We start from the raw sequence: 15,343 nt of genomic DNA on the forward strand, positions 1-15,343 counted from the left end.
CCCCATCAACCCTCAGTTATTATCAGGATTTAAGAGTCTCTTATGGTTGGCCTCCTTCCCTCTCTGTAACTCCCCCCCGCCTTGTCCTCTCCCTTGGTCTTCTGTTGAGTTTCTCAGGATCCACATATAAGTGAAAACATATGGTATCTGTCTTTCTCTGTATGGCTTATTTCACTTAGCATAACACTCTCCAGTTCCATCCACATTGCTACAAAAGGCCAGATTTCATTCTTTCTCATTGCCACGTAGTATTCCATTGTGTATATAAACCATCCAAGGGATACAGGAGTGCTGATGCATAGGGGCACTTGTACCCCAATGTTTATAGCAGCACTTTCAACAATAGCCACATTATGGAAAGAGCCTAATGGTCCAATTTAAATCATTTACTTTATATTTAAATTATCCAATTAATTATAAAATTATCTATTTAATTTGAAAGTTTAGGGCTTTAGGAAAAATTTCAATTTAACTTGAAGTGACTTATTTCTTAGGTTGCTCAAAATGATGGCATCCAAGAAACATGGGCTTATCCATGGTTATGAAATTCTGTTTTTTTTTGGTGAATGTTGAAGGAAGGAAAGGAAGAAAGAAAAAGAAAAAGAAAGAAAGAGAAAGAAAAAGAAAAGAAAAAGAAAACCATTTACGTATGTGTTATATATACACATGAAAAAACCCCAAATAACAAAAAATCCAGAATGGTCCTTAGGCATATAGGAGTTAAATACAAATTCTGATTGAGTAATAACTATGGGGATTTCCACCAACATTTAGAAAAGCTGTTCTCTAATGCAAAGGAAATAATATATGGCCTCAAGTGATAATATAATGGTCAAAATAACACATGATCTCAAATATTCTTTTCTGATAAAAAAAACAACGCAGACAGTATTTATTCAAAGTAACCAGTGCTAGACAGAGAGATAAGATGGTGGTGTAGTAGGAGGACTAACTCTAGGCTTGCCTTGTCTTTCAAACACAGCTAGGCAAATATCAAATCATTCTTCATACCCAAGAAATCAATCTGAGGATTGACAGAACAAACTGCACAACTAGAGGGAGAGAAGAATCTACATACAGGAATGTAGGATATGGAAAGATGTGGTTTAGGGGAGAAACAGATTGCAGAGGGGAGGGGACCCCGGTCACAGAGAAAGACAAGAGAGAGTGGAGTGGATACACACAAGGAGAACGCTTCCCCAAAACCATTGGCTGAAAGAATGAGAGGGGCTGATCTTTGAGTTTTTGCAACCAGTGGGGCTCCTAAGACTGGAGTTTTAGGGGTCCGAGGGCTTGCCTGGGATAGAGCCCTGAGGGTGCTATCCTACTCCTGGAGAGAAGGCAGGCAAGCAATGCCACGGCAGATGGTGCCATCTGAGGGTTTCCTAAGGCACATGGGGAGAGACTGTCACTCTTCTTAGAGTACATCTGTGAGAGGTGGTTTTTGTAGAGACCCTTCTCTGGGGACAAAAGAGCCAGAGGGTGCCACTCCCACCGTGCCACCCCCCCCCCCCCCCCCCCCGCCATCCCTCAGCATGGGCGCAGAGACACCTGCTGGGGTGCTGAGACACTGACTGTTTAGCCTGCTTTGCTGCAAATCCCACACCCCTGCATTTTGGTGCCACTGCCCTTCTCAGTCAAACCTGCATCAGTCCCTGCACAGTGAGACCCTTCCCCAGGAGATCAGCACAGACCCCAGCCACAGCATGTCTCTGAAATTTAGAGTTTTAAAATTCAGCAGGCTTGGCTGGGATAGAACCCAAATTGCACTGCACTCCTCCAGACAGACAAGCAACCCAGAGGCAGACAGCATGAAAATAGTGATCTGAAAAATGTTGGGGCACAAACATTCAACTGGCACCAGCCAGTTACTTTGTTCTCAGTGAGGGGCCTCCATGCTTGCTGCTCTCAGAGAAGCACTCCCAGAAGAGTGAATAATTTTCCCTGTTACTCTTGAATACAGAGAACAAACTGAGGGTTGATGGGGGGGGGGGTGGGGGAGAGGGGAAAGTGGGTGATGGGCACTGAGGAGGGCACTTGTTGGAATGAGCACTGGGTGTTGTATGGAAGCCAATTTGACCATAAATTATATTTTAAAAAATGTCCCCTCTTGTGTCCCAGACATTCAACAAATCTAAAAGACAACCTTTGGAATGGGAGAAGATATTAGCAAATGACATATCTGTTAAGGGGTTATTATCCAAAGTCTATAAAGAACTTATCAAACTCGACACTCAAAAAACAAATAATCCACTTAAAATATGGGCAGAAGACACGAATAGACATTTTTCCAAAGAAGACACAGATGGCCAACAGACACATGAGAAGATGCTCTGCGTTACTCATCATCAGGGAAACACAAATCAAAACTACAGTGAGATACCACCTCACACCTGTCAGAGTGTCAAATATCAATAACTCAAGAAACAACAGGTGTTGGTGAGTATGTGGGAAAGGGGAATGCTCTATGTTGTTGGTGGGAATACCAAAATGTAGCCACTCTGGAAAACAGTATGGAGATTTCTCAAAAAGTTAAAAATAGAACTATTCTACAATCCAACAATTGCATTACTAGGTATTTATCCAAAGGATACAAAAATAGTAATTGGAAGGAACACATGCATCCCAGTGTTTATGGCAGCATTATCAACAATAGCCAATTTAAAGAAAGAACCCAAATGTCCATTGACTGATGAATGGATAAAGATGTGGTATATATACCACACAATGGAATATATATATATATATATATGTATATATATATATATATATATATATATATACACACACACACACATGAGTATATATATGTATATATATATATATAATATGTGTGTATGTGTGTATATATACTCGTGTGTGTGTGTATATATATATATATATATTCATAATGGAATATTTCTCAGTCATCAAAAAGAACCAAAACTTGGCATTTGCAATGACATGGATGGAGCTAGAGAGTATTATGCTAAGCAAAATAAGCCATTCAGAGAAAGACAAACAACATATGATTTCACTCATGTGTGGAATTTGAGAAACAAAGCAGATAAACATAAGGGAAAAAAAGAGAGAAGCAAACCAGGAAGCAGACTTTTAACTATAGACAACAAACTGATGGTTACTGGAGGGGAGGTGGGTGGGGGAATAGGTTAAATAGGTGATGGGCATTAAGGAGGGCACTTGTTGAGATGAGCACTGGGTGTTGTATCTAAGTGATGAATCACTCAATTCTATCCCTGAAACTAATATTATACTGTATGTTAACTAACTGGAATTTAAATAGATGCTGAGTTAGTCTCGGTTCATAAAAAGCATTTACAATTCAAGGACACGTCATATTTGCCTCTTTGGCCAGCTGTGCCTCATCTCAATATTGCCATGTTATGACAAACATTAATTCACCACTGCTGTCTACGGCACTAATTTTTTGTTTAGGTCAAGACCTCCGGTAAAGCCTTGGCTTATCAGTGGCATCTCTTTTCTTTGATTTGCTGTCGTTAGATTCACTGTCAGATAAAGGTTTTCTTTTTGTATCTCCTTTTTGAGAATTAAGAAATGCTTCAATTAACTCTGGACAATCTAAATTTTCTTCAGGTTCCCAAGTATTTTCAGCACTGTCAGTAAATCCCTTCCGCTTCAGGAAATACTCCACTTTCCTAGTCGTTAGGCATCCATCCAGTACTTTTTCCACCAAAATTCTTCAGGCTTTGTCTTTTCCACTTTATTACTCTTTCCATTATTTTTCTCTCCCACTTTTTGCAATATATTTTAATTGGAGGCCATTAAAAATTATTTTAATTTCCATTTAGTTAACATACAGTATCTTATTTGTTTTGGGTGTACGCTATAGTGATTCAACAGTTCCATATATTACTCAGTGCTCATCAAGGTAAGTGTACTCTTTAATCCCCTTCACCTCTTTCACCCATCTCCCCCCCCCCCCCCCCATCCACCTCTCTTCTGGTAACCATCAGTTTGTTTTCCATAGTTGAGTCTGCTTTTTGGTTTGTTGGATGCCATTTTTTCTTGCAAGACTTGAAGAATTATTATTCACTGCCTCTAATCTTCTCCCAATCCCTGGTTTGCAGCACCTTTGGCCATGTGTGCTTTAAGTCTGAGCTCCATTGTTTCTTAATAGAATGCTTTCACTTGACCTTTAATGGCTTCTGTCTAAAAAAGAGAGAATGGGTAGGTTGGATTGGTAATAAATAAATAACCCCCACTTTTTTTGTGGGTGAAATCTGTAAGATGATGTTTAGCTAAATTTTTTCTTTGTTATTTAGCTGCTGATTTCTCAAAGAAAAATACCACTAATACTGAAAGTAATTTCAAGTTTCACAAAAGAATTTAAGTGGAGGCAAATATCTTCAATCTACTTATGCAAAGGGCCAGAGAGAACAATTGAGTAAATTGCAGAATTTGGTGAAACCAAAACAATGAGACTATTCTATTGGCTGCAATTCACTACAAAGGTTCTAGAAATACTGGTGCTGTCACTATTCATGCTTGTGAGAAAATGCTGAATGGAACTGATATGTTAAATTCTACTTTGTTAAGATGAATTCCATGTGGCTATATAGTGAAACATTGATATTGTTAAAAGAAGAGGTAAAGTTAGCTGGTCAAGGGTTGTTTGTACCTTCCTAGTGCAATCAATTTCAGAAAACAAATGCACAGATGATTTTTAATAGCATAAATACAAGTCTAGCACTTTACTTTTTTATTTTATTTGAGAGAGAGAGAGCACAAGTGAGTGGGGGAGGGACAGAGAGAGAGAGAGGGAGAGAGAGAGAGAGAGAGAAAGTATGCTAAGAAGGCTCTGCACTGTCAGGACAGAGCCCAGTGTGGGGCTTGAACCCACAAACTGTGAGATCATGACCTGAACTGAAATCAAGAGTCAGACACTTAACCAACTGAGCCACCCAGGCGCCCCTAAAATTTTATCTTATGGCACTGATGAATGAAATAGAGGACCAGTTGTTTTCTATCTTTTCTTAGACACTGTGATTCTTTTTTTTTTAAATTTTTTTAACTTAAAAAATTTTTTTTAATGTTTATTTATTTTTGACAGAGAGACATAGCATGAGTGGGGGAGGGGCAGAGAGAGAGGGAGACACAGAATCCGAAGCAGGCACCAAGCTGTCAGCACAGAGCCCAACGTAGGCCTCGAACCCACGGACCACGAGATCATGACCTGAGCCGAAGTCAGACGCTCAACTGACTGAGCCACACAGGTGCCCCAATTTTTTTTTAACTTTTATTTACTTTTGAAAGAGAGAGAGAGATAGAGATAGAGAAAGAGAGAGAGAGAGAGAGAGAGAGAGGTGTAAATGGGGGAGGGGCAGAGAGAAGGAGACACAGAATCCGAAGCAGGCTCCAGGCTCCGAGCTTGTCAGCACAGAGCCCGATGCTGGGCTCGAACTCACAGACCGTGAGATCATCACCTGATCATTACTGACTGAGACACCCAGGCTCCCCTCTTAAGGCACTGTGATTCTAAGGTCCGTGTTTTTTCTACATGGACTGAATGTCTCCCTAGGAGGTTCCCATCTTGTCATGTATACTGTGTTAGTCGTTTCTACCTTACCAAACATAAGTTGGTCATTATTCTCTAGCTTAGAAAACAGAAAGTGGCTACCTGTGACAGTGCACAGGTAAGTCTTGGTAAGGAGCAGGACTACAGGGTATAGACATAAGACAGTTCTTTGGGAAACATAGTAGAACTAAATTGTGAAATTTGTCTCTCAGTATGACCTCCTCTTTCTGAATATGTTCTCCTTCCCACAACCCCCACACTCTGGAATCTCATGCTACTTAATTTATGATCAATTAATTTATACAGATGGATAACAATGTGTTTTCCTTCTTAAAAGCACCTAGGCCTTGAAAAATGCTATTTTGTTTAACTCAGGAAATGCGTTGCAAATCGGGCCATTCAAAGCCATGGAGAAAAGATCATTTGCAGGACTTTTGGAGAAGGCCAGCTTTAGAGACTTTTGCTATAATCCCAGGCAGGTAGAAGGAAGTTTAAAGGAACAGGGAAGCTGTTCCTATTGGGGGGAGGGGTCCATAGTAGGAACAGAAAGGATAAAAGTGCTGGATGATACCAATGGTTGCAAATGGGAGGAAGGTAAACCAAGGTGATGGTGTTGGGAAAATGATCAGCGTTAGCTCTGGAGATTGGTAAATTTTGTCCTTCAACTTTTGAAGGACAAGGTCATCCCTTTCCAATTTCATGCTGCACAGCTTGGGTTTAATAAGAGTGTCCTCAGTCCAGGTCTGGAGCAGATCCACGAGGCCTTCTGAGAAAAGGCCAGTCTTCTCTAGAATTCAGTCGTATCTTCTTAGTCTTTAGTCCTGGCAATTTTCAACCACATAGGTGTTCTTTGGGTACTAACCATGAACATTTTTCAAAGCTTTTTACTGTGAGAAATTTCAAATACAGACAAAAGTAGAGAGAATAGTATAATGAACCCAATGTACCAGTTTCATCTAATTTCAACAGTCACAAACATCTGTTGGTCTTGTTTTCTCTATTATCATATAATACTCCCCTCACTCCCCTATTTAAGCTAAAGTGTTTTGAAGTAAATCCCAGAGTGCATGTCATTTTACCCATAAAGACTTCAGTAAAATCATGGCCATCTTAATAACCATAGTTATAAGGATGAGAAGAGAGAGATTATTATAGTCTACATTTATTATGTTCTACTGTGTTCAGAACTCTCTGCCAAACACTTAGCATCGTGTTATTTTAGGTCATCCCTTCACCATTCAGTCAATGAGGCATACTGGTCCCCACTTTTCTGACAGGGAAACTAAAGCTGCAAGAGGTGTAGTAAATTGATAAAGGTCACACAGCTAGGAAGTGATGCTACTGGGATTCAAATTTTCTTTGCTTACTCTGTATCCTGTGCCCTTAACAACTGTATGCAAATGTCTTACCACTGAAGCATACCTGTCCTCTGAAAATAGACCCATAAGGAACACCTTTGCATGGGTGAAAGAATTGCTTTGCATGAAACTATTTATCTTATTGCTTTGTGCCCTTGAATGAATTCCTTGTTGACTGAGAATGTTTGGGCCGAAGGAGTGTTGGCTTTGGAGTCATACAGCTTTAATTTGGACATAATTGTTTCATCACTTTCTGGTTGTGAGCCTTTGATAAGTTACTAGGGCTCTGGGTCTCCATTTTTTCATCAACTCCTGTGAAGATTAAATGAGACACTTGAAAGTTTTACAACAGTGCACTTTATGGAGACTGGGACCCAAGAGTATTTTGGTACTCTGCCTCTACTTTGTCTTCCTTCCATCTCCCCATGACATCTCACTATGAGTGTATTTTCGCTTCTCCTTCCACCACCTCTCTTCCATTCTATATAGTCAAGGCTATAGTTATATCCATATGTCCTATGTTTCGTCATTTAGCATTTTGGGGGGTTAATTTCTACTCTTTTTACTTCATCTCTTATAAATTTTAAAATACTCAAGGCTGGCTTTGCCTTATATTAATTTTGTGCATTATTCTTACTGCATTTTTAACATAAGCTACCTAAAACTTTCAGGAGTTGGCAGGGTATAAATGATCTATCTCATTATTTAGTGTCACATTCTCTATGGGATTATGAAGTAGTATGTGCTGCATGAGCCATGGCACATTTTTGTCATCATTGTGTTGTCAATTTCAATTAAGGCTGAGAACATCTGATGAATAGATGGGGTGGCCAGGGTGGGGAGGAGGGTCAGATAGGCTTATGGTCATTTTGATAGCCTGGCATATTCTTCAAACCAATTTACAAGGCTGTTTTAATTACCTTGGCAACTGTCCTTGGAACCCTTTCCAAGTTCCTCACATTAAAAAGTCTTCTCATCAGCAACAACCAAAATTATCAATGATTAAAATGTCATAAACCTCCCAGTTCTCTGCTGGGCTCATCTTATAGATGGACTGTAAGGTTTTTATAGTGTGAGATGTCAAGCTGATTCTCTTGTTGCCATTGGTAACAGTTGAGATCTCTTAAAAATACTGAATAAGCTCTTCAGGTCAATGTACTATATTCATATTGTGACTACTGAATGAATCAAATTGGATTAAAGAATTTTTTTATAGAGAAATAAAGGGGCTTCTTGTTGGAAATTGGTACATTATTACTTGGCACTGAGAGATAAAGAGATCAGACATTTATCTTGTATGATTCAACCGTGTATAGAATTAAATGTAATTTTGACTTAGTTGAGACCTAAGGAATATAAATGAAAACCAGTACATGCACACAGATAAATATACACATATTTATGGATCTTCCTCAGGCTAAAAAATAGCCATATAAAAATTGTGATTTTAGGTTCCTTGAGGAAAGAACAAAACTGGATATGATAGTCGTCTTAAAATTATGAGGTAGAGATAGGGAAAAATAAAGCAGAAATGGGGGAAATCCTTAGAATTTTTTCTGAGGCAAAAACAAAGTGGAAGTGGGTCAGGGTTGGCTTGGAAAATGTTGACAGGAGATAAGTCTACTGGTCCATTTTGTTTCCAGGTCAGCCCTTTCCTACCTGGGCGTCATTTCCTGGCTTCCTAAAAGACCCAGAAAGATGAGATCTGGTGTGTGGTTGAGTGATAGAGATAAAGAGGTGGGGAAAGAGATGGTTTATCAGGTATCTATTGCTGCATCAAAAACCTCCTCAAATCTCAGGATCTTAAAGCAATGCTCATTGATTGCTTACAATTCTACGGGTCAGGAAATCCTGACAGGACTCCACAGAGATGGCCAAGCTCACTTAAGCAGCTATGTTCATCTGGGCCTGGGAGAGGCTGTAAGTCCAAGATGGCCTCACTCACATGTTGGGAGCCTTGGTGGTGCCTGTCAGCTGGGTTGCTTTGGTTTTCCTCCACCTGACCTTTCTCTTCATGTGCTTTCTTTTTCCATTAGGATAGCTTGGGGTTCTTTATGTGGTCACTCAAGGTATCAAGAAAGCAAAAGGGAAGCTTCCAAGCTTAAGACCTAGGCTTGGACCTGGCAGTGTCAAGTTTACTGCATTGTATTGATCAAAGCCAGTCACAGGACCATCCCAGATGTAAGGGAGGGGCAATGGACTCCACCTGCTGCATAAGAGGTGTTGGTGTGGGACAAGAGAGATTGGTTGTGGGCATCTTTGCACTCTGTCTCCCACAGACGGCCACCCAGAACTGCATTCCAATGAATGTCTGCTGCCTTTGACTTCTGGTAAGGAGCACGGACAGATTTTCCAAATCTCACAGGGGTAGATACTGACATTCTGATCCATTTTCCTTTCATTGGGAAGATGGTGCAGGAGGAAGAGCACTGGTTTAACTTTGGACCTGGATTCTGATCCTTGCTTAGCCACTCATCAGATATATAGCTTTGTGGCCACTTCATACCCCGTGAACAGTACTTTCCTCATCTCTAAGTTAGTAATAAATATTACTCACCTCCTACGGTAGCACTGAGATGTTACTGAAATAACTTACACAGCCTAACCCGGTGACTACCTTACTTAATCAAAGTGAGCACTCAGTAATATTCATCTACTTCCCTCTACACTTCATCTGGGAGAGTCATAACTGTGTGCTCATAAGGAGGGTGACCATAAAATTTATTGTCTAAATGAGGACACCTCTGCGTGTGCAACAAGGCATTATTAATACTTATGCCAGACAAGAGTCATATGTTGGGAGTATTCCCAGGCAAACTGGGTCACCCTGGTCATAAGGAACTGCTGGATGGGGCAAGGACAGTGTAGTAGCTGATGCCTTCAGTGAGAACTTTTCAGTCTATTTATATTTAATATTATTAAGTATACTTTAAAGGCATTATAAAGGAGATGAGAAAATTCATAAGAGGAAATCAGAATTCAGAGTGACTGTAGGACGATGTTGTCTATTACCCTGCATTTCTTTCTTGGTGATGGTATATCTTGTAGCAAATTTATCTTCTGTGTGAAAGTTAAAAAAAAAAACAAAAATGATTTATAAGGGTATTAATCAAATCCACTTGAAAGCAATTTCTCCCTTTGTATACTACTCCCCAAGCGTTTTTATCTCTAGATCCTGTTTCAATCTTAGCATTACTAAATGTATAATTCCAGGAAAGAATAATTGACCAGGGGAATTCATGGTATCAGAGTCTGGCACAGAGACAATTATATTTCTGTACATCTTGAATGGGAATTGATAAGCAATGCCAAAAATTCTCACCCTGTATAGAATTACTTAAAATATGTTTGATAAAGAAAAAAAAACATATCAATGATATTCTGAGAACTATTTTGTTTTGAGAGGTCTAAAGGAGTAGTAGGCTCTTGCAGTCCATCTTAGAGATGTAAACGTGGCAGAGGAATAGAACAAGTTGAAACTGAATACAGGTGACCAAGACTGCATGTTATCATAACTTCATGCCCAGATGGTTGTGGTGTTAAACGTTAGGTCCATATCTCTCTTGACTATAATGAGTAGCAAGTCTTAATGTTGTTTTGTACTTGTACAGACTATGGTGTATTTAATTCTTCATTTTTTTCTGAAGTGCTATTTTCCAACTCAAGGAAAATAAGAAAGATTTAATTCCTTTGGTGGTAGATGCCGCAAATATATATTAAGCATGTGCTTAATATGTGTCAGGCTATCTCCAATGCATCCTCAAACAAACTAAACTATGTTTTTATAACAAAGTCTAAAAATTAATCAGTTGTTTTATCTTCTTCCTTAATAACACAAAAGTTTTAGTCTATTAAACGTCTCTCCATGGGGCGCCTGGGTGGCTCAGTTGGTTGGACACCCAACTCTTGATTTTGGCTCAGGTCATGATCTCATGGCTTGTGACATTGAGCCCTAGTCAGCGAGGAGCCTGCTTGGGATTCTTTCTTTCCCTCTCTTCCTCTCTCCCTCTCTCTCTCCCTCCCCCTTTCAGCCCCTTCCCTGCTTACTCTTTCTCTCTCTAAAAAATAAACATTAAAAAAAAGATTAAAAAAATAAACATTGCTCCAACATCTCCTTGACTACTGTTACTGTTTTCTTCCATGTTGTTGATGAGCACTACTTTGATTCCACGCTGTATTTTTTTAAAAAAAGTTTATTTATTTTTGAGAGAGAGAGAGAGAGAGGAAGGGACACACACACACACACACACACACACACACACACACACACACGTAAGTGGGGGAGAGGTAGAGACAGAGGGAGAGAGAGAGAGAATCCCAAGCAGGCTTCACACTGTCAGCAGAGAGCCTGACTGGGGTCTCCATCTCACGAACTGTGAGATCATGACCTGAGCCAAAATCAAGAGTCAGACATTCAACTGACTGAGCACTCAGGTGCCCCAATTCCACATTCTTTTTAAACATAAATTTAATTATTTATACCCTTTTATAGTTAATACTTGTTTGCATTTAAGGACACAGGGTACTAATTTGTTTATTCCTTAGCTCTGGGTTTATTTTTTTCCTACCCAAGTATAGCTTGTAGTATTTCTTTTGGCACAGGTCTGTGGATTAAAGATATTTTTAGTTTCAGGTTGGAAATATTTTCTTTTCCCTTCTGTCTCAAATGATGGGGTGACATAATATAAGATATTAGGATCTATATTCTGTCAATATTTTGGAGATTTTTATCATCTCTGGGATTATTCAGTAATGTTTTGGTAAATATTTTCTGGATGTTGAGGAAAGAACCCTGATTTGTAGCATTTGTCAATTTCTATGGTATAAATATTCCCACTGTGGTGATGTCAAGCTACTGCCATGGTGAGTGTCTGACAGGATTCCTGGAAATTTGACAACCAGCTTTTTGAGCTGGTGCAGGCTGCTTCCGGCATGCCACAGCATCTATTGTGGCTGATTAGAATTTATGTCAGTGTGATTATCTATTCTAGGAAATCTTTTTCCTTGGGAGCTTTTAAGGCTTTCTTTTACTACTGATGTTCTGCAGTTTCAAATGATATTTTGGCATGAATTTACCTTTGTTTGTACTGCTTGGGACCCAGTATGTCTCTTCATTTAAGAAATCAAATCTTTCTTCTGCTCTTGAAAAATCTCGGTATAATGAGAATAGCCATTACCTGTTCCCTGTTCTCTCTAGTCTCTCCATCTGGAATTCTGATTAGATATAATATGGAGCATCTAAATCTAGCTTCCATGGCTTTCGTTTATTGTTTAAATTTATTATCTTTCTTGTTTCATTTAGGGTTTTTCTTCAGACTATTCTTCTAACTTATGTTTTAAATGTTATTATTATTTTTTAATGCTTATTTATTTTTGAGACAGTGAGAGAGAGCAAGAGAGGAAGAGCATGCATGAGGAGCAGAGAGAGAGGGGGAGACAGATGATCCGAAGTGGGCTCTGTGCTGGCAACAGAGATCCAGATGTGGGGCTCAAACTCATGAACATGAGATCATCACCTGAGCTGAGGTCAGATGCTTGACTGACTGCAGCACCCAGGGGCTGCAATTCTTCTAATTTATTCTCTTTTCACCAATAATTAATGTACTGTTTAACATATGTACTAAAATTTTATTTCAATTATTATACTTTCCTATAAATATCTTTTGTGGTGCCTGGGTGGCTCAGTTGGTTAAGTGTCCTATTACTGACTTTGGCTCAGGTCATGATCTCACAGTTTGTGATATTGAGCCCTGCTGTTGGGCTCTGCACTGACAGCGTGGAGCCTGGTGGGGTTTTTTTCTCCTCCTCTCTCAGCCCCTCTCCTGCTAGCATTCTTGCTCTCTCTCTCAAAATAAATAAACTTAAAAAAAACTTTTAAATAGTCCACTGATTGTTTTTTTTACAAATGTCCTTCATAAATTTCTGTTTTTATGTTCTGAAATACTTTGAAGCTATTTATTTATTTATTTATTTATTTATTTGAAGCCTTTAATTATACTTATTTTGGAGTCACTACTTCTGTTCTTCTAGTGTGAATTCTTCTGTTTTTTAGGTCTGTGGGTTGTCTCTTGGCTATGGGATATAATAGTTAATAATTAATTAGTGAGTGTTCATTCGGAAGTTTTGAGCACTTTATTTGTATTATCTCAATCATCTCAGTAAACTAGTAGATAGATACTGTTATTCATTCTATAGATAGTGATACTGAAGGGTTGAGAAATTAAGTAACTTGCGTAAGGACGCATAGATAGGAGAGGCAGGGCCAGGAAGAAGTCTAGATTTAGAGTACATACTTCTAATCATTATTCACTGCAGCCTCTTTATGTGTCTTCCCCCCCAATAATCTTTCTCCTGAAGTATGAACATACACGTATAAAAGTACAAAACAACGCCATAATGGAATGGCTTTGTGAATTTTCACAAAATGGATACACTCACACCCAGATCAAAGAACAGTGTATGTCCAGTACCTTAGACTCTCCCTTTGTATATTGTTAATGTGTTTTTATCTTGAATTATTAATTCTAATAGTTTGACTCCAGATTGGTTTCTTTTCTTGTGTGCATATCGTCATTTTATGTGTGAATAATTGTAGTTTTGTTTTTTCTCTTTCCATTTTGAATATTTTTCCTTTGCCTTATGGATAGGGACTCCTATACAATGTTGATAGAAATAATGCTAGAAGACATCCTTATCTCATTCCCAGTCTAAGAGAGAAAGCTTTAAACGTTTCATTGTTAAATATGTGAATTATTTTAAATTTTTGGTGGATACTCTCTCTCAGATTAAGGATTTCACTTCTATGTCCAGTTTGGTAAGAGTTTTTATCATTAATGGGTTATGTTAGATTTTTGTCATTGCTGTAATAAGTTGCTACAAACTTAGTGGCTTTAAAGGACATAAATTTGTTATTTTATAATTCCTTAGGTTAGAACTCTGCCAGGTTTTGGTATTAAGGTTATGCTGACATGAAAAAAAAATGAACCTCTCTTTTCCTAGGGTATAGGTGAGTTTTTGTAAAGTTGTTGCTATTTCTTTCTTAAATATTCAAGAAAAATTAACCAATGAAAATATCTGGGCCTGGAGATTTCTTTGTGGGAATGTATTATTAGATTTAATTTCTTTTACAGATCTAGATTGTTAGGATAATCTCTTTCTTCCTATGTCACTTTTGGTAGTGTTTTTCTAGAAATTTAATTCTTTTATTTAAAATTTCAAATTTACTTGCTTAAACTTGTTCATAATAGTGTGTTCAGTTTTTTAAGTCTGTGTCTTTCATTCCTGATGATAGTAATTTGTAACTTTCCCATTTTTTTCTTGAGTAATCTTGTCAGAGATTTATCAGTTTTATTAATCTTTTCAAAGAACCAACATTTGGCTTTGCTTATTTTCTGTATTATATATATGTTTTTCCATGTCCTTGATTAGGTTCTTATATTCATCATTCTCCTTTTTAAAAAATTTTTTTGATTTAATTTTGAGAGAGAGAGTATAAGCAGGGAGGGCCAGAGAGAGAGGGAGACACAGAATCCGAAGCAGGCTCCAGGTTCTAAGCTGTCAGCGCAGAGCCCAATGCAGGGCTTGAACTCACAGACCGCAAGATCATGACCTGAGCTGAAGTCAGATGCTCAACCAACTAAGCCATCCAGGCACTCCTCATTCTCATTCTTCTATTCTCAGCTTGATTAAGCAATTGAATTTTAACCCTTTTCCCCTTAAGGGATGTATTTAAAATTACAGATTTTACCCAGCACAGCATTAGCTGAATTTCATATTATTAATATGTCATATTCTCATTATCATTTTGTTAAATATATTTTATAAATTTCATTATAATTTTTCTCTTATGCAGGTGTTATTTAGACGAGTAATGCTAAATTTACAAATATTTTGAGATTTTCTAATTATTTCTTGTTATTGATTTACAGATTAATTTTACAGATATACTCTGAATGATGTTAATTTTTTGAAATTTGTTGACTTGCTTTATGAGCTAGCTTTTTGTTCATTTGAGTAAATATTTTATTACACTCAAATATTTCTCTCATGTTTGAGTACAGCATTTGTTCTGGTTTCCTGTTGCTGGATAACAAACCATCCCAAACCTTAGCAATTTAGAACAGTATTATTTCTTCTGCACTTAAATCTTCAACTTGGGCAGAACTCAGTAGGTACAGTTTGTCTTGGTTCATATGGTATCAGCTGGGATGGCTTAAATGCTGCAGGCTAATTTATATTTATTATATTTAATTTGTTCATTTTATCTAAGAAGTTGATTTATTGGTGAAAAATGTATCCATATATTTTCTCCATTAAACTTTTGATATTAATGGTATCTGTGGTGATGGACTTCCATTAATTCCTGATACTGATTTTATGTCTCCTCTCTTTCTTTCTTGATCAAACTAGCTAGAGCTTTATCAATATTTTGAGATTTTCAAAGAATCAG

The 15,343-nt window shown here is 38.0% G+C and overlaps 1 pseudogene; it reads right to left on the reverse strand.

The window, feature by feature from the left end:
• Nucleotides 1-1,324: 1,324 nt before the first annotated feature.
• On the reverse strand, nt 1,325-3,783 carry LOC115522806 (annotated as a pseudogene).
• Nucleotides 3,784-15,343: the final 11,560 nt, after the last annotated feature.

Source organism: Lynx canadensis, chromosome C2 (assembly GCF_007474595.2).
Source record: "Lynx canadensis isolate LIC74 chromosome C2, mLynCan4.pri.v2, whole genome shotgun sequence".
NCBI lineage: Eukaryota > Metazoa > Chordata > Mammalia > Carnivora > Felidae > Lynx > Lynx canadensis.